This window comes from Sarcophilus harrisii, chromosome 2 (assembly GCF_902635505.1).
Source record: "Sarcophilus harrisii chromosome 2, mSarHar1.11, whole genome shotgun sequence".
NCBI classification, from domain to species: Eukaryota; Metazoa; Chordata; class Mammalia; order Dasyuromorphia; family Dasyuridae; genus Sarcophilus; species Sarcophilus harrisii.
The window spans coordinates 222,993,158-223,021,062 of NC_045427.1; the positions used below are offsets into that span (position 1 = coordinate 222,993,158).

Genomic DNA, 27,905 nt, shown 5'->3' on the forward strand with positions numbered 1-27,905 from the left:
TTTTCACTTTTCCCTGTAAAAAACACTCTTATGTTCATTTCATTTTTTTCCCTTTGTCTTTAAAGACTCATGTAGTGAGTCTTTGCTGATAAGTAGAAATCTCCATTCTTCTTTTCAAGGCCTAACTAATTCATGCTCATTTTAGGCAGTTAGGTGCTGTACTGGATAGGGTTCTGGATCTAATGTTGTATCTAGGCTCAGACAGTTAATAATAATGTGAATCTAGATAAGTCATTTCACTTCCTTCTGCCTTATATTTTCTCAACTATAAAGTGTGGATAATAGCACCTACCTCTCAGTGGTTGTTTTGAAACATTAACTAAAATAATGAAAATGAAATATTTGTAAAATGCTTTGAAAATTTTAAGACTATATAAATACAAAGTTTTTGGTGGTTGTAAAAAAGAAATTTGAGGGCTTGCTTTGGCAGCACATATGAAAAAATTAGAATGATTCAGAGAAGATAAAATATGGTTCCAGCACAAGAATGATACACAAATTTATGAAGCATATCATATTTTTATAAAATAAAACCACATAAATCATCACCATTTCTACATATTATCAACAAAGTCCAGCAAAAAAAGGTAGAAAAAAATTCCATTTAATGACTATTGGCAATATAAAATATTTGAGAGTATAACTGCCGAGACAAACCCAGGAAGTAAAAAACACTTTTCACACAAATAGATCTAAATAATTGAGAAAATATCAATTGCTCATGGGTAATATAATATTATTAATATTATATATCATTATATATAATATATTAGCATAATATAAATTACAGTGCTACCTAAATTAAATCTACATATTTATTGACATCAGTCAAACTACCACAAAATTATTTCATAGAGCTAGAAAAAAAATCATAACAAAATTCATTTGGAAGAAGAAAAGATCAAGAATATCAAGGGAATTAATGAAAAGGCAAAGGAAAGTAGTCTATCTGCACACAGATCTAAAACTGTAGTATGAAGTGACAGTCATTTAAATTATTTGAGAGACTGGCTAAGGAACAGAATGGTAAATCAGTGAGCTAAGTTAGATATTCAAGACACAATGGTAAGTGACTGTAATAATAATGTACTGTTGGATAAACCAAAGATTACACCTTCAGGGATAAGAACTCATTATCTGACAAAATCTTTTGGGAAAAATGGAAAATAGGATGTCAAAAACTAGTCTTAGGTCAATATTTCACACTCAGTATAAAGTTGAAAGATAAAAAATAAAGACAAAGTTGAAATGAATACATGACTTAAACATAAAGGGTGATAGTATAAGAAAATTAGGAAATCAAGGAGTAATTTAGCTGTCAGATCTTTGGAAAAGAAAAGGATTTATGATCACACAAGAAAAATATTATGAAATGCAAAATGGATAATTTCGATTACATTAAATTAAAAAGTTTTTGCACCAATGCAGCCAAGATTAAAGGGAAAGTAGACAGTCAGGAAATAATTTTTGCAGCCAGTGTTTCTGATAAAGTCCTATTTCTCAAGTATATAAGAGAAGAGTCATATTTATAAGAATATGTCATTCCCCAGTTGATAAATGATCAAAAGGTATGAATAGGCAGTTGTCAAAAGAAATTAAAGCCATCTATAGCCATATAAAAAAGTGTTCTAAATTACTGTAAGAAGCAAGATTCTAAACTGAATTTGTCAAGTCTGTGATGTTTTATTGAAAGAATGGGAGAGATTGAAGTAGGAAACCTTAGATTCTTCAGAAAAGCAACAACCAGCTTTTCTAGGTTAGTCCCCTTACCCTCCCATTCCACTTAACCTTTAATTGGCTAGAAGTACAGTTCCTGGTATGCCTGAGGAATGACTTCTTTCCCCCCCCCCCCCCCCATTTTGTCTAGATTTGGTTATTGCTCCTCTACCGCTTATCCCCTCTTCACCTTGCTGAGAAGATATTATGCATCAGCCTCATTAAGCAAGCCCAATACAGAAAAATATTTTGGTCATTGACACTGGATGGTTTAAGCCACTTTTTAGCCTAAATCCCTTTGTCAGAATTTTGTAGCCAAGCCAGTTTTTCCTTCTGAAAGTTCATAGGTCATTGATAACTTATTATCTTGCATTACCTTGAAGGTTGCAAGATTCTGTGGAAACATAATTTTTCAGTATTTCTCACAATTGTTAGTTAAAATAACTGTGAGGTACCATCTCACATCTATCACATTGTTTATGATAGAAAAGAAAAATGATAAATGTTGAAGGGGGTGTGAGAAAACTAGGACACTAATGCATTGTTGGTGGAGTTGTGAATTGATCCAACTGTTCCGGAGAGAATTTGGAACTATGCCCAAAGAGCTATAAAACTGTTACCCTTTGATTTAGCATTACCACTACTAGGTTTGTATTATACCAAAATATTTACAGCATATTTTTTTGTGGTGACAAAAAATGGAGGGGATGCTCATCATTTGGGAAATGGCTGAACAAGTTGTGATGTATGAATGTAATAGAATGCTGTTGTGCTATCAGAAATGTTGAACAGATAGACACTAGGAAAACTTGGAAAGACTTACAAATGACTCCTTGCTGAATAAAGGGAGCAGAACCAGGAGAACATTGCATCCAGTAATATCAATATTGTGTGATGATCAACTATATAGATATAGTGATCCAAGACAATTCCAAAGGAGATATGATTGAAAATGCCATCTATATTCAGAAAAAGAACTGATGAAGCTTAAATTGCATATTGAAGCATATAATTTTCACTTCTTTTAAAGATGTTTTTTCTTTAACAAGGTTTTCCCCTTTTGTTGTGATTTTTCTTTCATTACATGACTAATATGGAACATGATTGTACATGTATATCCTATATTGGATTACTTGCTGTTTTAAAGGGGATTGTGTGAAAGAGCAGGAAGGAAAAATTAGGAACTCAAAAATGAATGTTGAGAACTGTCTTTACATGTTAATGGAAAAAAAATACTATTAAGTACAACAACAAAAAAAAGAGTCTTTTGGACAACTTTCTGACCCTTCAATAATCTTTTGTTCTTCTGAGCTCTTGTACCTCTTGTTACCTACATGGTTCTTTTATGTTCATATTCTCTGCTTTATTGTACAACATACAGTCTAATGTAGTGGAAAGAACAGTAATTTTAGATTCTGGAGATCAAGTTGAATTTTTGTGTTGAAAGTGTCTACTTAATTCTCTTCTGTGAGTTTGTTTCCTCATCTGCATAATGGAAATAATTTACTATGTTAACTTCATAGAGATGCTCATGAAAGCTCTTTATAAACCTTAAATAAAGCATTGTAGAAGAATGTTATTATTTTCTCTTCTCTCTAATTAGACTATAAGCTCCTTGAGTTAATTGCTTTATAACTCTAGATACTAGACAGTGCTATACATATACAAGGGGTTAGATAAATTTTTGAACGTATGAAGCCAGTTTAATGAATCTGTTTAGGTAGCTTTTAGTTTAAATAAATCACCTATTTGCTTTGGAAGGGAATATGTAGGTTCTTTCCATTGTCTTTTTCCCCACTTGACTATATTTTATGAAAAATTGTTACTTGTGAAACACTAATGTAGTATTGTGAAGTTTAATAGAGAAATTAAAGAACAGTAAGTATAACTCAGCCAGGACAAAAAGTAGAATCAATTAAAAAATTAAATCATTTTGATTTTTTTCTTCAGTTAGCACAAGCCTGTATAATCAGAGCCTTCAAAATCAAGCAACAAACTTAAAGCAAAAAATATCAATCCTCTTTTCTTAATTGTATGTGTGTGTGTATGTGTGTGTGTGTGTCTGTGTGTACCACTGTTAGTTGAGTGGGTTTCCACTTATCACTTGTCCTACTTTTCCCCCCTAAACCCGTTTTCCTAACAGTGTTTCCTTCTGTGAGCTTGATTTTTCCTATCCTGGAAATATAGTATGCAATAGAAATGTCTATAGTCAATGCTAAAACAGACTCTGAAAGAATATTTTAAAAATTTTAAGTTATTTTGAAATTTTATTTTTTAGCTCATATACAAGGCAGAAATAAATGGATCTGGCAGATGTCTAAAGGAAGCCTTACAAATAATGTAGTTGTTTCAGGATGTTTAAAACAAACTACATCATATTTTAAAATTATTTAATGGCATAGATGGTCATAGAGGCCGCTGATAATAGAGCAGTAGGCCTAGAATTAGGAAGATCTGACCTGAAGCAAGTCACTTAACCACTATTTGCCTTATTTTCCTCAAATGAAAATGGAAATAATTTTCTAACTTTCAGGGTTGTTGCAAAGGCTTAAATAAGATAATATTTGTAAAAGTGCTTATTAACACAGTGCCTGGTACATAGTAGGTACAATAAAAATACTTTTTCCTTTCTCTTCCTTTCCTTCCTTCATGCCGAGGTTTGTTTATTCTTATCAAAACATATGTGGTAATAAGTTTTCAGAACAAGTTAAAGTATAGAACAAGGATTCTTATTCCTTTCTCCCTTTTTTGTCATTGACTCCTTTGGGAGTTTAGTGAAGCCTGTGAATGTCTTCATAGAATAATATTTTTAAATGCATACAATAAAATGTGTAAGATTGTAGAGAAAGCCAATTATATTGAAATACAATTATACATTTAAAAATGTATAACTAATATAGTAGCAAGACAATACGTTTAAAATATAGAGAAGTTGAATTTTATTTTTAAAGAAAATATGAAGTTTGTCTCCTTCATAATCGAAGAAAATGCTAAATTTCATTTAGATGTTAATTAAAAGGAAGATGTAATATTTTTTTTCTTTTTTGGTTTATAGATTCCTTGAAATCTCTCCATGAACATCTTGTTGAGAATAGTGATATAGAGAAGCTGACATTGCCACTCAATAATCTTATTAGATGACTTTTTTTTTTTTTTAAAGTGGAAGTTATTTCTAAAGAAGTTTTATTTTGTAACTTTGAAAAGTTCATCAGATACTTAGTATACAATCAGAAATATTTGAGATCTTTTATATATAAAGGTTCTAGGAAGGATGAAAATAGTCCTTTTTCTCACACAAAGATGGATGAAAACCAGTTCTTGATCTTGGGTAGGGAGGAAAGGTAAGATGTTTATAGAGAGCTTAAAATGTAAAATAAAATCTCATGATGAAGTAAAAGGTGGAAAATATGCAGTGTTGATTCAGAAAAGGGAGAAATCATTTCTATGTGGGATAACAGAATCATGGGAGGTTTTGTGGGAGGTGATGACATTTGAACTAAGCTAAAGAAAAAGTGAGTAGAATTTGGAAAGACTAAAGTGGAGAAAGAAGGCTGAGGAATTTGTAAAATGAATGAAAAATTGGAGTGTATTAAGTTTGAGTGGAATGTAACCTGTGTGAAGGGGCATAGTGAAACATATAAATAGCTTCTGCTGTCATCAAATTACTGGCAAATTAATTTAATTTTTCATAATCACAAATATACTTTAATGATTTTCTAGTTTTTTCCCCCATAGAAAAGTTAGTGACATATGGATTAAACTTAGAACTCTATGAGAAATCTGAAAAAAGAAGGGAAGACATTATTTGAACTGAAGATTAGACTTATTTAGGAAGGAAATGTGAAGAGATCAAGTACTAGAAGAGATTAAACTTGCCAGAAAAGTAAGAAGTAACAGGAAAATATCAATTAAGACAAAGACAAGTTTGAGGAAAATATTCCTGATAATATATGAAAAGGCAGCAATTTTAGTGAAATCAAACATTCTTAAAAATGAATAATTTAATAAGAAATTCATCTGAAAAGGCAGTAATTTTAGTAAAGTCAAACTTTCTAAAAAATGAATAATTTAATAAGAAATTCATCTAAGATAAGAAAGTAGAAAGTTATAAGAGAGGGAAAGAAATGACAAAATGTGTTCATATCATTGGGGCTTAATAGTATGCTTCCTACCTAGGGTTACTTAAAGGAATTGATGGATGTAATTGCAGAGATACAAGAGAACTCAAAGTCTCCAAAGACCTGCAAGTTGAATTTCTTATATATCTCTTAACAGGTCAAAAACAGCTTACCTGGTAATTAAAAAGTTGTCAACTTATTTTCCATACCTTGAAAAATACTTCTTTTTTCCTGATTGAAGTACCTTGCTAGCATTAAGCACTGCCTTTTTTTTTTTTTTCCATGCTTAGAATCCATTTTCACCTTACATCAGTTTCTTTGAAGCCCTAGTTTCATTCAAAACCAAACTTTTAGTATAGTGCCTAACATATGATAGGCACTTAATAAATGTTTATTGACAAACTTATTCTCTTGCTGGTTTTTATGGCAGAAAAAGACTAGTAGTTTAGTATATGATCTGATGGAATTGAATTCAGAGAATTATAGATAGATGATCTCTCTGTCTTTACATGCATGACGTTACAATCTTCAAGCTGAAAGAATTTAGGTTTACCGAAGTAAAAATGCCTGGCTATTTGCTGCTATCTTTTTTAAAATGTTGTAAAAATGCTGGTCAGTCATGATTAATGCAGGAATTTGTTTGCTTGACTGTGAAGTATTTGTTAGAAGTTACTTCTTTTTCTCAGTAGAAGAGATGAATGTGGGAGGCGCAGAAAGTTAATTTTTGTAATTAGAAAAAAGTAAAGCAAAAATCATTAAAAATTAAAATGCTAATTAATTAGAAATATATTTGAGTTACATTCTTTTCTTTTAATTCCTTATTGTTAATGTGTACCAAAATGATTCCTATTAGTTGGCTTTCATTGTATTCCTAACTCTGGAACTGTTAATGATCAGTGTAATTTTTAAAATTTAGGATGAATTCTATCTAGAAACACCAGGCAGTGGCTAAGTGCTTGTTAGGTGTAAGCTGAAGCAGGAAGATCAAGTTCATATTGTACTTAAGCTAATTGTGATCTTGGGCAAATCACATAACTGTTCTTTGACTCAGTTTAATTTGGAAAATTAAAGGTTAAACTCTGTGGCTCCTAGGGGCACTTAAAATGCTGAGTTATAAAAGGGAATCTGGAATAAAAGATAGCATCAAAGAAATACATGTTTGAAAAAGAAGATAGGTTAGTCATGTGAGAATCAGGAAGGACCAATGGACCAATCCCATATACTCCTCTTGTATCCTTTTAGTATCAGAAGAAAGCAGACAAGCCACAGCAAGTTGTGTGGATTTTCTATGGTGAACTTATGGATGCCAGTGGGTAATCACTGATCAAAATGGTTTCATTGATGACACTACACAAATATTTGAGGATACCATTAGAAACAAACCTTGTCACCTGTAGTACTTTAAAGATTAGCAGTCAGCAATCATCCCCCCTTTTTAAAATAGTATTTTATTTTTCCAAATACATGTAATGATAGTTTTCAGCATTAATTTTTGTAAGACTTTGTGTTCCATATTTTTCTCTCTCCCCGCTTCTCAAGACAGCAAGCAATCTGATATAGGTTAAACAGGTGCAATCCTTTTAAATATATTTCCATATTCGTCATATTGTGCAAGAAAAGTCAGATCAAAAGGGGAAAAAACAACCAAGCAAGCTAACAATGACAACAACAGAAAAGATGAAAGTACTATGCTTTGATCCACATTCATTTTTCTTAGTTCTCTCTGCATCAGATGGCATTTTCCATCCCAAGTCTATTGGAATTTAGCAAGTATTTATTAAGGCTTACTTATTGTGTTAGTGTAGGAATATAAGAAAAAGTAAAAAAGACAGCCTCTGCCCTCAAGAAACTTACATTCTCTTAGGGAACACAACATATAAAACTGAAATGGAAAAAGCTGGAGAGGTACCTGGCATAGAGATGTTTAGGTCACAGTCTGGTGAGGGGGAAAAATAACAGTTTTTTTCCCTCACTGTCTTTTAAGTGATATATATATATATATATATATATATATATATATATAGTGTTTTTTCCTCCATGATCTTTGTATGAACTTTTTATTTTTCCATGTCTTTTCATACATTTTATATTTAAAATTTAAATTTTATTCAAATTCTGAATTGAATTCAGAAAAATCTGAATAAAAATTATTTAGATATCAAGCATTTTTCTTTCACTTTTTCCCACTAATTTTTAAAAGAAAAATCAAAACTTTGTAAAAAGTAAGTTTCGTCTTAAAGAAAAACCAATTCCTATAATGGTCATATCCAAGAACGATTTGCTTTCTTCATATTTGTCTAACATCTCTCTACCATTAATTTGTCATCACTGTTCTTTTGAATGATAATTGTGATGATCAGAATTCTTTAAGTATTTCAGAATTTTTTTTTTTTTTTTACAGTGTTGATGTTAGGATATAAATTGTTTTTCTGCTCCTGCATCAGTTCATATAACTGCCCAGAATTCTCTAAAATTCTTCATTTTTTGTAGCACGAATGTTCCATTACATCCATTTTCCAAATGATGCATGCTCACCCTTCCCCCTTAGTTTATAATTCTATGGTATGAAAAAAAAATTACTTTAAGTATTTTTATACATTTAAAATCTTTTCCTTTTAATTTGATCTTTGGGTTATAGTCCAGATAATAGTAATCTTATGTCAGAAGATGGGCATATTTTTGTTACTTTTTTAAAGGGCACAGGCCTAAAATGCTATCTAATGACTGAACCATTTAATAGCTTTGACCAATATAGTGAATCAGTGTTTCTGACTTGAGTTTATAATTTTTCTTTTTTTTTTGTTTAATTTTGCCATTCTGGTAGGTATAAAGTACAACTTCAGAGTTGTTTTAATGTGCATTTCCCTAATTATTAGTGATTTAGAACACTAGTGGACAGTTAGGTGTCAAACAAATAGAAATGGAGCCCATTAAGCCATAATCCCTGTGGTCAGTATATTGATTTAGTTGTAAAATGTAATATGATGTTATGTTTTATTGTATTCATTATTATTAGTTATTTATTTTATTTGATCAAATATTTCCTAATTACATTTTATTCTGGCTTATTTCAATGATTACTGCTAGTTTATGATCTACTACTACGATTTCTTTCTACTTTTTTTTTCTTTATTGAATTGAGAATTCAATTGGAAATGTTAATGTTTTATTCCTCCAGATTAATTTCTTTACTTTTTTTTTCTGTTGCTCTATAAAATCTTTTGATAGTTTGATATGGCACTCAACAGGCAGATTAATTTAGTCATTGTTAGTATATTGGCTTAGCCTATATATTTCTCCAATTATTTGTGTCTTTATTTCCATAAATAGTATTTTATAGCTTTATTCATATAGCTTTTGTTTTATTTTAGTAGGTAGACTTCCCAGCATGTTGTACATTTTGAAGTTATTTTAAGTAAGTAGAATTTTTCTTTTTTATGCTTAGTTTTATAGATAACATGAAGAAATCTTAATTATCCATATGGATTTATTTTATAACCTGAAATTTTGATTAAACTATTAATTATTTTGCTTGATTTTAGTTGACTCAAGTTTCTTTAAATACATGAGAAATGTTATTGATGCTTCTTTGCATATATTTCTTCAATTTCTTTTCTTTTCTTACTCCTATATCTAGCATTTTTAACACTATAGTTTTGCTCTACCGAGGCTTTTATTGGAAAGAATTCTGTCCCCACTGCATTTGGCTTTTGATTTTAGTTATCATATTTACCATGTCAAGGGCAAGTCCACATATTAACATTTTCAATTTTTTAAATGCATGTTAGTATTGTATTTTCTCAATATCTTTTTTCATACATTAATGATTTTTTGTTATTAAGTTGGTCAGTTACTTTGCTTTTCTAGTGTTAATTGACTGAGTCTGTACATAATCTTTGTTCCTGCTGTAGCCTCTTTAATATTTTATAATTTTTAAAAATATATTATTTTTTAGGGATAGTGGGGCTTTAGTTTTCTTTTTCTTTTGAGTGTTATACAGGATTTACTGGTAAATTCATTTGGTCCTTTTTTTTTTTTTTTTTTTTGCTCTGTGAAAGTTCACATATGGCTTTTTTCAATTTCTCTTTTGATTGGGTTATTTATTCTGCTAACCTCATTCTCTTAGGTTTTTGTAAAATTCATAAATGTCATTACTATTGAACAAAAAAAAAATCCCAATGATATTCTTTGTCTTCACTTATGAAATAAAAAACAAAAACAAAAATAAAAACACCTCCTAGTTTTATTAAAAACTTTTTTTTTTTTGTTCTTTGTTTTCAGTTTTGTTAAATTCTTATTTGGTTTTCAGAATTTCTATTTTAGTGTTTAATTGAGATTTTAAAATTTGTTGGTTTTCTAGGGATTTTTTTTTTGTTTGTTCATTCCCAATTATTTAATCTTTTCTTTCTCTCTTTTATACATGAGAAAGTGTTTATAGAGTAATAAATTTTCCCATAAGGACTACTAATTTTGCACATTTCCAATTTTTAGGCATGTTTTCTTTTATCGTCATTATCTTTAATGGAATTACATGTGACATCTATGATAAATGATTTAAAATAATTTCTTTTGCCAATTATTTAAGATTGTTATTTAGACTTTAATTGATGGTTAGTTCTTTCTTCATTGAACCTCAATTAATTTTGGCATTATGATCAGTAGATCAGTAGAAGGCATTTTTCATGTTACTGCATTTCTGCACTTGTTTGAAAGGTTTTTAATGCTTTAATATAGTCAGTTTTTTTTTCTTGCACAGCAGTGAAATATGTATACTCCTCTTTCTGACTCCTCTTTCTGTTCCCATTGATTACTTGCCAGAATTCTATTATGTCTTTATTTCTAAAGTTCCTTTAGTTCTTAATTTTTTTCTTATTTACTTTTTAGTTGTATTTGTCTAGCTTTGAAAGGATTACATTAAAGTTGAACACTATTCATTTTACCATCTGTAATTTATTTTTTACAAATTTAGATGTTTTGCTATTCAATACATATATGTTATCAAGTTTTGAAATTCATTATTTGTGGCACTTATCAGCAAATATAGTTGTCATATTTATTCTTTTTAAATTAAGTTTACTTTTGCTGTTGCTTTGCCTAAAGTAGCATTGCAACTTCTATTCTTTTGCGGAGAGAATGGGGGAGTCATGTTGAGGCATTATAGTTTTTTCTTAAATCCTAATGTGATTGTTTCAAATGTGTTTCTTGTAAATAGCTTATTATTGGATTCTGTTTTCTAATCTATTTTATTATCTTTTCCATTTAATATTTGAATCCCTCCATTCACATACCTAGTGTATATTTCCCACTATCTTATAATATCTAAGCTTTTTTGTTTAAGGGAGTGAGGGGTGGGGAGACAGGGGCATTCAGGATTAACTAACTGCCCAGGCTCACACAACTAGTAAGTATTGGTGGGATTTGAATTTAGTTCCTCTTGACTGCAAAGCTGGTACTCTGTCCACTGTGCTATCTAAAGTTGCCCCCAGCTCCTTTTTTCAGTCATGACTTTCAGGTAGTCAAATAACATTTACATTATCTCTCTTTCACCTGTATTCTCTGTGACTTGATTTTTTGATTATGAATTCTAATTTTTTTTCAGTTTCTTTCTCCCACTTTTTAAGTTCTAATGGTGTCTTTAATTTGTTCATTTCTAATTTTCAAGAGTTTTTTGGGCAAAGTTTTCTATAGCTTTTAATTCTTTTTTTTTTAAATAAATTTTATTGATGTCTTGTTTTTACATTTCCTTTCTTTCCTTCACTCCCGTTCCTCCTTCTCTTCTCTTCTCACCTTTCTTTTCCTTTTCCTCATAACACAGACTTCTTTAAAAAATAAGAGAATGAAATAACAAAACCAGCAAACAAACCCTGACCTTACTTATAAAGTTTTATATTGGTAGACCTTTACACCTCTGCAGAGGAATACATATAAGTGTCCTCTCATACCCTTTGGTCTTTGGAGTTTATAATTTTGAAACATTCATCTCTATTTTAAAAGTTATATTCTTTTTTCTTTCATTTAAAATATTTTTCCAATTACACATAAAAATAATTTTAGCGTTCAGGTTTTTTTTTTTTTTTTTTTTTTTTTTGCTGAAACAGTTGGGGTTAAGTGAGTTGCCCAGGGTCAAATAGCCAGGAAGTGTTAAGTGTCTGAGGTAAAATTTGAACTCAGGTCCTTCTGACTTCAGGGCTGGTGCTATCCATTACACCAGCTAGCTGCACCAGCATTGGTTTTTTTTTTTTTTTTTTTAATGTTGAATTCCAAATTTTTCTCTATTCCTCCCTAATGTGGTAAGCAAATTGATGTAGGTTACTTTTGTGCAATCATAAAATATTTGATATTAATCAAGTTGTGAAAAAAAACCAGATCAAAAGGAAAAATCCCTAAAAAAATAAAGAAAATGAAGACAGTATGCTTTGATCTGCAATCAGACTTTATCATTTCTTTCTTCTGATGTGGATAAGATTTCCTATCTTGAGTCCTTTAGAATTGTCTTAGATTGTTGTTGTATTGCTGAGAAGAGCAAAATCACTCAAAGTTGATCATCATACAATGTTGCTGTTACTGTGTTCAATGATTCTGCTCATTTCACTTTCTATCAGGTAATATAAATCTTTCCTAATTTTTTTGAAATCATCTTGCTTATCATTTCTTATAGTACAATAGTATTTCATTATATCATTACATTGATAAACCACAACTTGTTCAGCCATTCCCCAATTGATGGGCATTCTGTCAGTTTCAAATTCTTTGCCAACACAAAAAGCTCTTAATTCTTTTTCTCCATAACTCTCATTTCTTTTCCAATTCTTTCCTCTTGTTCTCACATTCCATCTATAATCTTTTTTAAAATCTCTTGCACTGATTCTTTTAGAAATCTGATTGCTCTTGTAAAAGACAAGTCTATATGTCTACTTTTTAAATGATTATTTGGAAGCTTTGCATATAGATGTCTTGGCGTTATTCTCCTGGGTTTGTGTCTTGAGTATCTCTGGCATCATAAACTTTTGAGAAAAATGGGAAAATCTCCTACCTCCCCTCACAAATGATTGCTTCTCATTTTATCCTAAATGAATAATTTTTATTAAAAAACTTTATTTTTATGTAATCAAAATCATTTTTTCCTAGTTCTTCTATCTCTTATTTGGTTAAGAATTCATTGTCTGCCTATAGCTGTGAAAGATGTATTGGTCAGTTAGTGAACAATTATTAAATGCCTTCTATGTATGTGCTAAACATGTACAAAATTCTAGGAATACATAAGGAGTTAAAAAATAGTTCCTGGCCTCACAGAGCTCACAGTCTAATGGGGGAGATAAGTAAACAGATATATGCAAACAAGATATACAGGTTAATTAATATAGGGAAGACATTAGAATTAAGAAAGGTTGGGAAAGGCTTCCTGTAAAAGATGGGGTTTTAGTTGGAATTTAAATTTAGCCACGGTAGTCAGTAGGCAGAGATGAGAAGGGAGAACATAAAAGGCATGGGAAATAGAGAAAATGCTGGGAGCTGAAGAAATGGTGTGTTTTGTTCATGAAATAGTTAAGAGATCAGTGTCCCTTGATCAAAGAATATATTTTGGGGGTAAGGTGTAAGGAGATTGAAAATATATGAGAAAACTAGGTTTTGGATTTGAATGCCAAACAGAATTTTGTATTGATTCTGGAGGATAGAAGGAGCCAGTAGAGTTTGTTGGAATGGGGTGACTGACATGATTGGATTTTCTCTTTATGAAAATCATTTTGGTGGTTGGAGTTTGGGGAGGAACTTAAGTCATTCAGATCTACCATCAGGGTATTTGTAATAGTCCAGAGATGAGATGATAAGGGCCTGGACCAAAATAGTTACAATGTCAGAGCAGAGAAGGGGGGTATATAGAAGAGATGTTGCAAAGATGAAATTGACTGGCCTTGGATTGGAAGGATGGTGTTGCCCTTTACAGTAATAGGGAAGTAGGAGAGGGCAGAGTTTAAGGGAAGAAAATGAGTTGGTTTGGACATGTGAAGTTGTAGATTCCTATTTGGTGTTATGTTGAGATGTCTGAAAGACAGTTGGAGATGGGAGGTTAGAAGTCAGAAGAGAGCTTGGGGTGGGATGGTAGACTGGAAAGAGATGGAAATTTGATCCATAAGAGTAGAAAGAGGGAGAAGTGAATAAGACCCAGGACAGAATCTTGTAGGGCATCTGTATTTAGAAAGCACGATCAGGATGAAGATCTGGCAAAAGTGATTGAGGACTTGTCTGAGAAGTAGGATGAAAATCAGGAGAGAATGGTACTCTGAAAATCTAGAGAGAAGAGAGTATAAAGGAGGAGAATTAAAAGTCTCATTTATGGCAGTGGTAAGGAGAATGAGGATTCAGAAAAGCTGTTCGATTCAGTGACTAAGAGCTCATTAGTAAATTTGGAGAGAGCAGTTTTGTTGGAATGATAAAGTCAGAAGGTGAATTGTAAAGGGTTTAGAAATTAGTGAAAGAAGGGCAGAATGAATAGAGAATGATAGTTTGGATGGAAAGCTCAAATGAGGCTTTTTCAGGAGAGGAGAGGAGACGTGTATGTTTGTAGGCTGTAGAGAATGAGCCAGTAGACATGGAGAGAGTAGCAAAAAGTGATAGGATGGGAATGATAGAGCCATGAGGAGGTTTGAGGAGAGATGGAAAGCTTTGAAAGAGCTGCTATGGAGAGTGGGATAGAGTTGATAGGTCAGAATAATAGAATTGTTTAGCCCCAGAGAGGGCCAACAATGTAATATAACTCTGTGGTGGATCCAGTTAGAATGATTGTATGATGTTCTTCACCTTCATTCAACAGAACACGTGTAGCTGTGAAGATGATGAAGGATGGGAGTAATGAAAGGGTGAAACTTGGCAGAGAATAATTTATGATATGGGCAGCTGGGTGGCACATTGCATAAGAGTGCTTTGGTTGGAATCAGACTCATTTTCCTGAGTTCAAATCTGGCCACAGACACTTCCTAGCTGTGTGACTGTGAGCAAATCACTTAACCCTGTTTGTCACCATTTCCTATCTGTAAAATGAGCATGAGAAGGAAGTGGCAAACTGCTCCAGTATCCTTGCCAAGAAAACCCCAAAAGGGGACATGAAAAGTCAGCTATGATTGAAGATGTGACTGAACAACATTTGGTGAAATGATAAGAGGAGGCTAAGAATTCAAGAGAGGTGGACAGCATAGAGTTGATGGAGAAAATAGTAGAAAATGGCTAGTGCAGGGGAGATGTGTGAGAGACAATTGAGAGATCAAAGGTTTGGAGGTCTTGGTATTGATGAAGCTTAAGATTTGTTGAGGGAAGTCAGATGGACAGGTGAAAAATCAATATATCATAGTCAGATAAGGAAATTTTGTTATTCTTAATTGTGGAGATCATTCATTTGTGGACTGTGGGAAGATTGAGTATAATTTTCTTTTCATGTGACTGAGGCTCATGGGAAGTTATTTTGAAGAATCAGACTTTTGTCTGATCCATATTCAGTTTGTTCCCTAAGGGAAGGTAGGAAGGCGTCTGGCTGGGCAAATTCCATCTGCTCAGAAGCAATGAATTCCATTTATGCTAGCACAAATTCCATCTTCTACTGCCAACCCAATCTCCCAACTAAGATAGAGAAAATTCTCAGTTCAAAAAGAGCAACCTTTCCTTCATACCATAACCCTTTCACCTGCTGCTGAGCTTGATTCTTAATATCAGATGAAAGTTGTGAAGAACAGAACTTTTTCCTGCTGTGCATGTTCCACTTCCATCTCTTGCTGTGCCTTTTCCAGTCTAATTTTCAGCATTGAATGGGAAGATGAATACTTAAGCACAGTTTCCAAAGTTCCAACCAAACATTACAATCTATTTCACAGTCTCTGGAATGCCTATTCCACAGGAAACAAACTTCCCTTGATCCTGAATCTTTTGTTCTCCCACAACTTTCATCTACAAGCTCCTACTGAAACCTGGCTCCCCACTGATAACAACCTGGTTGGCCACCTTTTCCATTATTAGCTGAAGCTTTACTCATTCCCTTCAGTTTACTGGCCAAGGTGGGAGAGTTGGATTATTCCTTACTCCCCACTGCCACTACCAGATTCTTTTCCTACAATCCTCACACAGTAACCTCTTTTTTAGGTTCATGCTATTCATGTTTACCAAAGATGAAAATTCTGGTAGCTATTACCTATAGACTGCCAGATTACTCCACTTCTTGATTTAACAACTTTAATTCTTGGCTCCCAATTTTTCTCACCTCTCTCAATTCTTGCACTCATACTAAAGAAGTATAATGATTTTGCATTTGAATCAAATTTGAATTTGAAGTTGTTCAGACTTAATGCAGTTTATCTGTCTGTCTATCTATCTATCTATCTATCTATTCATTTGCTGAGACAATTGGGGTTAAGTGACTTACCCAGGGGCACAGAGCTAGGAAGGTTCTCTAACTTCAGAGCTGGCACTCTATCCAGTGCACCATCTAGCTGTCCCAATATTATAGACAATTCAAAAGAGGGAGATATCTTTGCCTTTTGTTACTTGCTGGGCAAAATGTTTTAATGTTCATTGAGAATTGTGTTTTAATGATACATATTCTGTTTTCTAAGGGTTTTAAACTATTCCATTTATTAATCAACTACAAAAACTTTCAGCAAGTTCTGAAAGTAAATTTTGAAATATGAAGGTAGGTATTTTTGTAAAAAGTATTTCATCATAGTAACAGTAAGGTATTATAGAAATAGCATTGATAGTTTTTTTTTTTAGAACCCAAAGACATAGATTCAAATTCTGGCTATCCCTATGTGCTTGTCTCTATGACCTTGGACAAATCAGTCTTTGTAAGCTTTCATTTTTCATTGGTAGTGGGGATGTTGGACTTAGTAACCACAAAATTTAAGATCCTATTGGATGTGAATCATTTGGCAGAAATAAAACCTTAATAATTATTTACCCATAGTTTTTAGAAAGAAATAGATTTTTTAAAAATTAATTTTGAAGGGGAAAAAGGGGAAACAAATATGATAGGCATGATTGAGTAGTATGTTTAGGCTCCTGTCCTCCTCCAAATAAAAGTAATAAAACAACTGCTACAATAACAAACCAAACCAAATGACTATAGTTAGGAGAGGGCAGATACATAGTCACAGTCATGGTGGGTGGTGAGTTGCCTCTTTTTATTTTATTCTATTTTTTTTTTTACCCTTTTCTGTTTGTATCCAAGGACTGCTTTAATAATGGAGTATGTTTTTGAACATGTGTAATATTTAACATTGTTGCCTACCTCATTTAGAAGTTAATATTTGAAAACCTCTAAACTTCTGACCTTGAATAGAAATTGCTATGTATAATACATCTCATGCAGCTGCTAGATTCAAAATTGCCATTTTCTGGGTCTGTGCATTGTGAAAAACAGGGTGCATTGGACTTGGTTGTATGACAGCTGACATTTATCAAGGATAGCAGGAGCTTTTCTCATTTTCACATTTTAAAGTAACTTTTGAAAGCTTTGTGTGTACACACATGCTCAGCATATGTTTCTGAGTTTTAAATTATTTTCTCCCATTGTGTTTTGCCTATCATTAACACAGAAGTCCAAGTATAAAATTTTAACGAGTTTCATATATCAAATTTTGTGTACTGCCTTACTTTCATGTAAATTGAAGTATAATCCAAATCCTCAAAGATTAACAATAGAAACCATTTAGTTTCAAGGGAAATTTATCATGATACTCGATCTCCTACCTATATAGATAGAATGAGTCTATATCTGACTATATAGTATACTATAAATTATCTCTTTGTATTTTGCTTGTAGATTTTCTTTTTTGTTTCATTTTCCAGTGTTGGCACTAAGAGTGGAAACTAAAAACAGAAATTGCTTTTAGGTAGCTTCTTCTTTCCATTTCTCTTAGCATCAGTAGCTTTTTCCCCCTGCCAAAAAAAAAAGTTAAAGCACTAGCTATTTCTTTCTGTTAAATTTCACGTGATAGAAAAATCAGCTAGCCAAGGTTGTAACTGAAAAATATTTGCTTTGTTTTGATGATTAATCTATTAAAATTCATGCTTGTATATGTGTATGTATACACATCTATTTATTTTTTGTATAAACATACTTATACAATTCTCTTGCTGCACTAGAAAAATCAGATTAAAAAAAAAGTATAAATGAGTAAGAAAATAAAATGCAAGCGAACAACAACAAAAAGAGTGAGAATGTTATGTTATGATCCACACTCAGTTCCCATAGGCCTTTCTTTGGGTGTAGAGGGTTCTTCTCTTCATCACTGGAATCAATCATCTCCTTGATGGAAAGAATCATGCTCATCTGAATTGATTGTCATATAATCTTGTTTTTGCTGTGTCTCCTGTTTCTGCTCATTTCACTTAGCATCAGTTCATGTAGGTCTCTTTAATCCTCTCTTGAAATCTTCTTGCTAGTCATTTCTTCCAGAACAATAATATTCCATAATATTTATATACCTTAACTGATTCAGCCATTCTCCAATTGATGGGCATCCACTCAGTTTCAAATTTCTTGCCACTACAAAAAGGGCTGCCACAAACATTTTTGCACATGTGGGTCCCTTCCCCTCCTTTAAGATCTCTTTGGGATATAAGCCCAGTAGAAATACTCCTGGATCAAAGGGTATGCACAGTTTGATAACTTTTTGAGCATAGTTCCAAATTGCTCTCCAGAATGGTTGGATTTGTTCACAATTCCACCAACAATGTATCAGTGTCCCAGTTTTCCCACATCCCCTCCAGCATTCGTTATTATCTTTTCCTGTCATCTTGGCCATTCTGAGAGGTGTGTAGTGGTACCTCAGAGTTGTCTTAATTTGTATTTCTCTGATCAATAATGATTTAGAGCACCTCATCACATCTATTTTTATATAAAACAATGTATTAATGAATGGTTAAATATTTCCTTGTCTTTATTTTTTTTGTTTTCCCATTTGATTTTATTCCCCCCCAATTACTTCATCAGTAACTTATTACGTTAATATGCAAATCACACTGAATTTTTCAGCTAAGTAAGGGGAGAAATACAGTAACTTGGTAAGATAAATTGGCATTGTATTGTAATCCTACTGTTCTTTTCAGTGCCAAACATGATTATATGATTCAGTACTATGAGTCTTTGATTCCTAGGCCTTGAGAAAGCGTGTGTGTGTTTATTTGTGTCTGTCTGTCTTGTCTGGTTGGCTGTGGCTTTCCGTCTGTGTGTCTGTGAAGAGAGACAGGTAGGGAGGCAGAGAAAGGGAGGGTTAAAGGAGGAGGGAAGGATGGAGGGAGGGAGATAATAGAGACAGAGCAGCAGCAGAAGCAACAGCAGCAACAGCAGCGGCAGAGAAAGAGGGTGCATGAGTATATACACCTGTGATCATATTTAAAAGAAAATAATATACTTGCTCTGACCTTGAATAAATTTTGGTATGTTAGTGTGCAGATTATTGCTGTTTGTCATATAAATATTTTGAGATGGAAGAAATTTCAGTTCTTCCCTTGGCGGTTTTTCTTTTGGCAATTGAAGGTATGGAATAAAAAGGAAAAATTTTTAATTGATGTATCAGCAATATGGATAAGGAAAGGATTTTAAAATATGGAATAATAAATTCCCAATGTTTTCTCTTTAGAAGAGCAAACTTTTGGGATACAAAGTTTGGGAACAAACTTTGACTTAGAATCAGGCATGATCTGAGTTTAGAAGCTTTCTAGCTAGCTGTTTGACTAGAGCAAATCACTTACCCTCTCTGTCTCATCTGTCTTGTCTATAAAAATGGGAAATTTTCTGGCCCATGCTTTATAGGATTTTTGTGAAGATGAAATGAGATAAGATGTGTAAAATGCTTTGCAGACCTTAAAGAGCTTTTATTTTATTTATTTATTTTATTATTTATTATTAATTCAAATTATTTATGAGAAAATTATTATATACTTCTCTGGTGACATAAGTGCACTTTTTCTCAGATGAGATAATTATTTAAAATTCTTTGCAAACTTTTAAATACTATGTAAATGCTTGCTATAGTAAACGGTTTTCATGAATTCTGCTTTATGAGGAATTTATTAACCAACTTCTTTGGTTTATCACTTTTTAAAAACAAATTAAAATTCAGTTTATAAGAAAACCTAATTTAAAGATAATCATTAATTTTTTCAGTGAAGAGCACAGCTTTAAAAATTTTTACCTCTTCCCACAATGCATTTCTGTAATTGATATAATCCCTAGACTTGTGATTATTCAGTGCCAAGGATTTAGCAACACTTGGTTTGGAGCTATGTTTGATAAATTTTGACAGTTTGAAAAGATGCATAAAACTGTGACATTTTTCCATAATTTACTCAGACTTTTCTCTACTCAGATTTAATTACTTAACATAGACAGAATCTACTAAGGAAGAGCATGCGTGGTGAAACCCTGAATGACTGAGTCTGACTTGAAGACTAAGTTTCTTACAAGTTTATATTTTTACAACTGGCTTCAATAAAAAGGGCCATGATAAATTGAGGAAAAGAGCCTTGGACTTAGAATCAGAAGACCTACTGTTGTTACTTTTGGAGTAATAGGGTTTAAATGATACCTATTTCGGTTTTATGAATTTCAAATGAGATAATATATATATAATAGCCATTTTAGATTATTCTTTTTATCTGTAGACAATTTACTTAACATCTCCATGTCCTAATTTACTCCTCTGTAAATGAAATAAAAACTTGAACTTCCTATTTCACACAGTTTTGTGATGATCAAATGATATATTTGTTGTTCAGTGATGTCTAACTCCTTGTAATTCTTATGGATCTTAGTAAGTTAAATCCTTCTATTCTTCACTATCGCTTGAAATCTAAGTGTATATTTATTGTTTCTGTGATACTTAATATCCATTAAATCCTTTGCTATCCCCTTTTCCTTTTGCCTTCAATCTTTCTCAACATCAGTGTCTTTTTTTAAATGTTTTGCCTTCTTGTTATGTAGTCAAAATATTTAAGTTTCACCTTCAGTATTTGACTTTCCAATAAATAGCTTGAGTTGATTTCTTTATATATTGACTGATTTGAGCTCTATGCTGTCCAAGCCAGAAGTCGTCTTGTACAGTTTGAAAGTATCAATTTCTGGTGTCAGTTGACTTTTTTTCTCTTTCTTTTTTCTCTTCTCTTCTCTTCTCTTCTTCTCTTCTCTTCTCTTCTCTTCTCTTCTCTTCTCTTCTCTTCTCTTCTCTTCTCTTCTCTTCTCTTCTCTTCTCTTCTCTTCTCTTCTCTTCTCTTCTCTTCTCTTCTCTTCTTTCTCTTCTCACAGCCATACGTTGCTACTGGAAAAATCACACCTATGATTATCTCTGGTTTTTAATATGCTATCCAGATTTGTCATACCTTTTCTTCCAAGGAGCAACTTAATTTCATCATTGTAATCACTAAATGCAGTGATGTTTGAGCCCAGGTATATAAAATCTTACACTGCTTTCATTTCTTTTTCCTCTCTTTGCTAGGAATTGATGGGACTAGTTGTCAGGATCTTAATTTTTTTGATGCTAAGCTTCAAGTAGTTATGCTCTTTTCTTTCACCCTCTTCAAGAGATTTCTCAATTTCTCTACACTTTCTGTTCTCAAAGTATTGTCTAGGTGCCTGAATTGTTGATATTTTTTCTGGCAACTTTAATTCCAGCTTTTGATTCATTCAGTTTGGCATTTCATATGTTATACTCTGCATTTGTTAAATAAATAAGATGAATATCCAATTATGTTGAACTTCTTTTCAAATTAGTTGTTCCATTGTGCGATTTTAACTTGTTTCTTGGCTTGCATACAGGTTCCTTAGGAGATAAGTAAAGTGATCTGATACTCCCATCTCTGAGGACTTGCCACATTTTTTTGCTATCCACACAGTCAAAGGCTTTAGTGTAATCAGTGAAGCAGAAGTAGATGTTTGAACTCTCTTGCTTTCTTTTTCTTCAGAATCCAGCAAAAGTTGGCAATTTGGTCTTTTGTTCCTCTTCCTCTTTGAAAACCAACTTGTCTTTCTTTTCATTCTCTGTTCACATATTGCTGAAATCTAGCTTGCAGAATCTTAAACATAACCCAGCTAGCATGTGAAATGAGCATAGTTATTTGGTAATTTAAACATTCTTTGGCATTGCTAATCCTTCTTTAGGTTTGGGAGATAAACTGATCTTCTTTTCCAGTCTAGTGGCCACTGTTGTATTTTTCAAATTTGCTGGCATGCTGAGTGTGATACTTTAACATAACAGCATCATCTTTTAGGATTTTAAATAGTTTCAATGGAATTCCATCATTTCCACTAGTCTCATTGTTAACCAATCTTACTAAGTCTCACTTGACTTCATTCTCTAGGATGTCTAACTTAGATCAATAACCACACCATCATGGTTATAGATAATGTTAAGATGTTTCTTGTACAGTTCTTATATTTATTCTTATTACATTTTAAAATTCTCTTTTGCTTTTGTTAATTCACCACCATTTTTGTCTTTTGTCATGTCCATTTTTGCATGAAACGTTGCATCTTTAGTTTTCTTGAAGAGATTTCATCTTATATTGTTTTCTTTTATTTCATGGCATTAGTCATATAAGGAAACCTTATTTCTATTTATATTCTCTGTAATTTTGCATTCAGTTAAATAAGTCTTTCCCTTTCTCATTTCCCATTTGCTTTCTGTCAACTATTTATAAAGCCTCATCAGACAGTCAATTTGCTTTTTTTGCACTTTTCTGTGGGATGTTTTTTGTTGGTACTTATTGTACAAAGTTACTAATCTCTATCCATAGTTCTTCAGGTATTCTACTAGATCAATACCTTAAATCTATTAATCATTTCTATTTCTTAAGGGGCATTTTTTAGATTATACCTATGTGGTTTGATGGTTGTCCTACTTTCTAAAATTGAAGTTTGAATTTTTGCAACAAGAAATGATCAACAATCAAGTCCAGGTCTTTTTTTTTTTTTTTTTAAACTGATTGTATAGAGTTTCTCCACTTTTGACTGTGAAGTATATTTTCAATCCGATTTCTTTATTGACTACCTGATGGCATCCATTTTTTTGATTGTTGAAAAAGAATGTTTGTTATGACCAATGAATTCTTTTTATTGATTTTCCCCCTTTTTTATTAAAGTTTTTTATTTTTCAAAACATATTCATAAACAATTATTCAACATTAGCCCTTGCAAAACCTTGTGTTCCAATTCTCCCCCTTCCTAAACCCCTCCTTTAGACGGCAAGTCGTCCAATATATGTTAAACATGGTAGAAATATATGTTAAATCCAATATGTCATACATATTTATATAATTACCTTGCCACATAGGGAAAAATCAAATCAAACCAGAAAAAAAGATAAGAAAACTGAAATTCAAGCAAACAACAACAAAAAGAGTGAGAATGCTATGTTATGAACCAAACTCAGTTCCACCAGTCTTGTCTTTGGGTGTAGATTGCTCTCTTCATCCCTAAATAATCGGAACTGGTCTGAATCATCTCATTGTTGAAGAGAGCCACATTAATCAGAATTGATTGTCTTATAATCTTGTTGCCATGTATAATGATCTCCTGGTTCTGCTCATTTCACTCAGCATCAGTTCATGTAAGTCTCTCCAGATCTCTCTGAAATCATCCTGTTGGTCATTTCTTACAGAACAATAATATTCCATAACGTTCATATACCACAACTTATTCAGCCATTCTTCCATTGATGGGCATCCATTCAATTTCCAGTTTCTTGCCACAGCAAATAGGGCTGCCAAAAACATTTTTGCAGATGTGGGTTCGTTTCCCTCCTTTAAGATCTCTTTGGAATATAAGCGCAGTAGAAACACTGCTTGGTCAAAGGGTATGCACAGTTTGATAACACTTTTGGCCTAGTTCCAAATTGCTCTCCAGAATGGCTGGATATATTCACAATTCCACCAACAATGTATTAGTTTTCCAGTTTTCCCACTTCCCCTCCAACATTCATGACCAGTGAATTATCTTGACAAAATAATATTAGTCTTTGCTCTCACTCATTTTGTACTCCAAGACTGAACTTGCTTGTTATTCCAATTAGATTTTGATTTCCTATTATAGCTTTCTAATTTTTTATGATGAATTTGACATGAGGGGGTTATTTCTAGAAAATGTATGTTTTCATAGAATTGATCAATTTTTAGCCTGTGGTTGGAGTATGGATTTTTGTATTATTGTGATGCTGAATGGCTTATTTTGGATTTGGAGAGAGTTCATTCTGTCATTTTTGATATTATATTGCACTACTACTTTATATCACCTTTTCATTGAGCATAAGAGCTGCTTCATTTCTTTTAAAGAGTTCTTGTCCACAATATTATATGTAATGATCCATATAAGTTCATTTAAGTTCACAAATACCTAAGATGTTGATATTTAATCTTTTCATTTTCTGTTTGATCACATCCAGCTTACTTTGCTTCATACATCTTACATGAGAGTTTTCTATGCAATATTGATCTTTACAGCATTTACTTTTATTACCAGATACCATCCACTTCTGACTTCTTTTCAATTTTGGTCTAGCCACTTTATTTGTACTGCATCTACTTGTAGTTGTCCTCTGCTCTTCCCCAGTAGTATATTGGATACCTTTTGAACTGAGGGACTCATCTTCTAAATGTCATCTCTTTTTAAAATTTTAGTACTGTTCATGGGGTTTTCTTGGAAAAAATATTAAGTAGCTTGTCATTTCCTTCTTTAGTGTTTCACTGTTGTCAGAACTCTCTACTATAATCTTGGGTAACCCTCTTTGGTATAGCTCGTAGTTTCATTGTTATGCAAGCCCCTCTGTAGGCCTCTTCTCAATTTACAGATTCACATTGTTCAAAGTTGTCTTCTGCCTTGAATCGCTATTCATTGCAGCTCAATTACCACATCCATCAGCAAGCTAATTGGTATGGGAGAGCCATTTGAGGGACTAATGTGGGAAATGCCATTTAAAAAGCCATGAGAGTGAGTTCTTATTCACTGGGGGTCTTCAAGCAAAAGTAAAGATACTGGCGTGGTTTGCCATTTCTTTTTCCAGTTCAATTTACAGATGAGAAATGGAGGCAAACATTTCTAAAATATATAGAGAATTGACTCAAATTTATAATAGTTCAAACCATTCTCCAATTGATAAATGGCCAAAGGATATGAACAGACAATTTTCACATGAAGAAATTGAAACTATTTGTAGTCACATGAAAAGCTGTTCCAAATCACTATTGATCAGAGACATGCAAATTAAGACAACTCTGAGATATCACTACACCCCTCTCAGATTGGCTAAAATGATAGGAAATGAAAACTGGGACACTGATATATTGTTGGTAGAACTGTGAACGGCTCTAATCATTTTGGAGAGCAATTTGGAATTATGCTCAAAAAGTTATCAAATTGTGCATACCCTTTAATCCAGGAGTGTTTCTACTGGGTTTATATCCCAAAGAAATCTTAAAGGAGGGGAAGGGACCCACATGTGCAAAAATGTTTGTGGTAGCCCTTTTTGTAGTGGCAAGAAACTGAAAACTGAGTGGATGCCCATCAGTTGGAGAATGGCTGAATAAGTTAAGGTATATGAATATTATGGAATATTATTGTTTTGTAAAAATGACCAACAGGAAGATTTCAAGAGAGGCTTGGATAGACCCACATGAACTGATGCTAAGTGAAATGAGCAGAATCAGGAGATCACTACACACAGCAACAAGACTATACAATGATCAATTCTGATAGATGTGGCTTTCTTCAACAATGAGATGATTCAAACCAGTTCCACTTGTTCAGTGATGAAGAGAGCCATCTACACCCAAAGAGAGGATTGTGGTGTGGTGTTTTTCTTCTTTAATATAATAATGGTTCTCTCTTGAGTGTAGGTTTCTTGGGGAGGTTTTCTGGAGGCAGCCTTAGTTTCAACTAAAAGTAATAACCACCCAAAACACAGCCAGGTGATAAAAGTTCAGATCTTTTATTGTCTACAATATAGCCCGGTTAGTTTTCTTAGAGGCCTCTCTCTCCTTGATTCTAAGAGCTTTTGCAGCTTTGTCCTTTGCTTCTGCCTCTGTTCCTTCAGCCTCCAGCCAGCACTAAGGTGGAAGATGAAAATGAATCTCTCTTTCCTAGGAGAGAGGGCTTGTGGGCTTCCTCCCAGAGTGTTCCTCTCCGACCGAAGTAAGTCACCCGAAGCTAAGAGCCTCTTTATGTATGATCTCCCAAAGGTTAACTCCTCCTTCTGGAGGCAGGGATTAAGGGAGGTGTGAATTCGGATATCTCATACTAAACCCTGAAATCTCCCAAACGTGTGAACTCCAATGAGTACTTAAATACTTCTTGCTTATATGAGCTCTCTAAAGGCTTGAACACAAGCATTGTTTCTATCAGTTGTTCTTAGTACCTTGTTTCAGATTCTGTTAACACTGGGATTCCAACACAGTGGGAAAAGAGTATGGAACACAATAACAATAGAGAGTGAGAATGCTATTTGCTTGCATTTTATTTTCTTTCCCAGTTTTTCTTTTCCTTACTTCTTGATCTGATTTTTCTTGTGCAGCAAGATAATTATATAAATATGTATACATAAATGGTATTTAACATATATTGGACTATCTGCCAGCTAGGGGAGGGGATGGGGGGAAGGAAGGGAAAATCTGGAGCAAAAGGTTTTGCAAGGGTCAGTGTTGGAAAAATTACCCATGCATATGCTTTGTAAATAAAAAAGTAAATAAAGAAATGGAGGCAAACAGGTTAAGTGACTTGCTCAGGGTCACAGCTGGCAAATGTCTGAAGAGTCATGAAGATGAATCTTCCTGATTCTAAGACTGGTACTCTATCTACTGTGCCATTTAGTTATCAGCATACACATATGTGCACACACATATGTATGTATACCTAGATACATAATTTGTAAGTTGTTCATTTTTATATTGCTCAGAGTGACTCTTGTTAGATATACAGTGCTCAAAAATTCCTTTACAGTAAGTAGATTGCATGAGTGTTCTTGGATGTGTGCATGGTATAGTGCGTAGAATTATCTTGTTTCAAAATGCTTGTGACTAAAACTTGAGATTTTTGCTTTAGGAAGGCACTTCTAGAACATAGAAATTTTACCAGTTACGAATAATTTTAAGTTGCATTTCCTTTTTTAGAAAGTCATATTCAGGTCACCTTATAACTAGCTATATATTCTGATCCAGATTGATATTGAAGGTGAACCATGAAGACAAAAATATACTGAAGTCATCATCTTTAAAAAAAAAAAAAGTTCGGGCAGCTAGGTGGCGCAGTGGAGAGAGCACAGCCCTGAAGTCAGCAAGACCTGAGTTCAAATATGACCTCAGACACTTAACACTTCCTAGCTGTGTGATCCTGGGCAAGTCACTTAACCCCCATTGCCTCCCTGTGTAGCTATTGTCCTAGCTCTTTTCTCCCTTTCACAGCTAAATTCTTAGGAAAAAATGTGTATATTTGTCTCTGCTTTCTCCACTCACTCTTTTCATCTTTCAGTTGCTTGCAATCTGGCATCATCATTCAATTGCACTATTCCTTTTCAAAGTTATAAGTGATATTTTACTTGCTCAATTCTGTTGTGTCCTACTTTCTAGATCCCCCATGCTGGGGTGGTTAAAACATACCCTCTTAGTGGAGGAGTGATGAGGCGAGACTCTTGAGAATGGTGGAAATATGGAGTCTGTTTATTCCAAGGTCTTTCCCCCTTTATATACCCACATACCCTTATGTAACTAAAGCAAAACTGGGTATGCCCTAAGTGTATATAATGCACACATGGGAACACATGAACAACTTGTTTGCCACCTGGTATCACTCTTCCATTTGATATCACTCTGCTTCAATCACAACACAGGTTGTCACCCTGACTTCTCAGGAAGGCCGAGACTCCTTAGAGAAGATGGGGAGTCAAACCAGACATTGTTAGCAGGTTCCCCCTGGGCTGAAGGATCTTATACCTCACCCAAAGTTCTCCCACTATCTATGGCCCTCTACACAATTCCATAACTTTTTCTAATTCTCCTCTTTCTTGATTTCTTTGTGTATTATATTTATTAATCTGAATTTTC

At 33.1% G+C, this 27,905-nt stretch overlaps 1 protein-coding gene and 1 non-coding gene across 4 annotated transcripts in view; both read left to right on the forward strand.

Moving 5' to 3' along the window:
• NCOA3 (nuclear receptor coactivator 3) overlaps positions 1 to 27,905 on the forward strand; it is a 201,851-nt gene that overhangs the window by 66,943 nt on the left and 107,003 nt on the right. The gene's annotated exons all lie outside the window — the stretch shown is intronic.
• On the forward strand, positions 419 to 522 carry LOC111718588. The gene has a single exon (XR_002769108.1). It is a non-coding gene; the product is annotated as a U6 spliceosomal RNA (small nuclear RNA).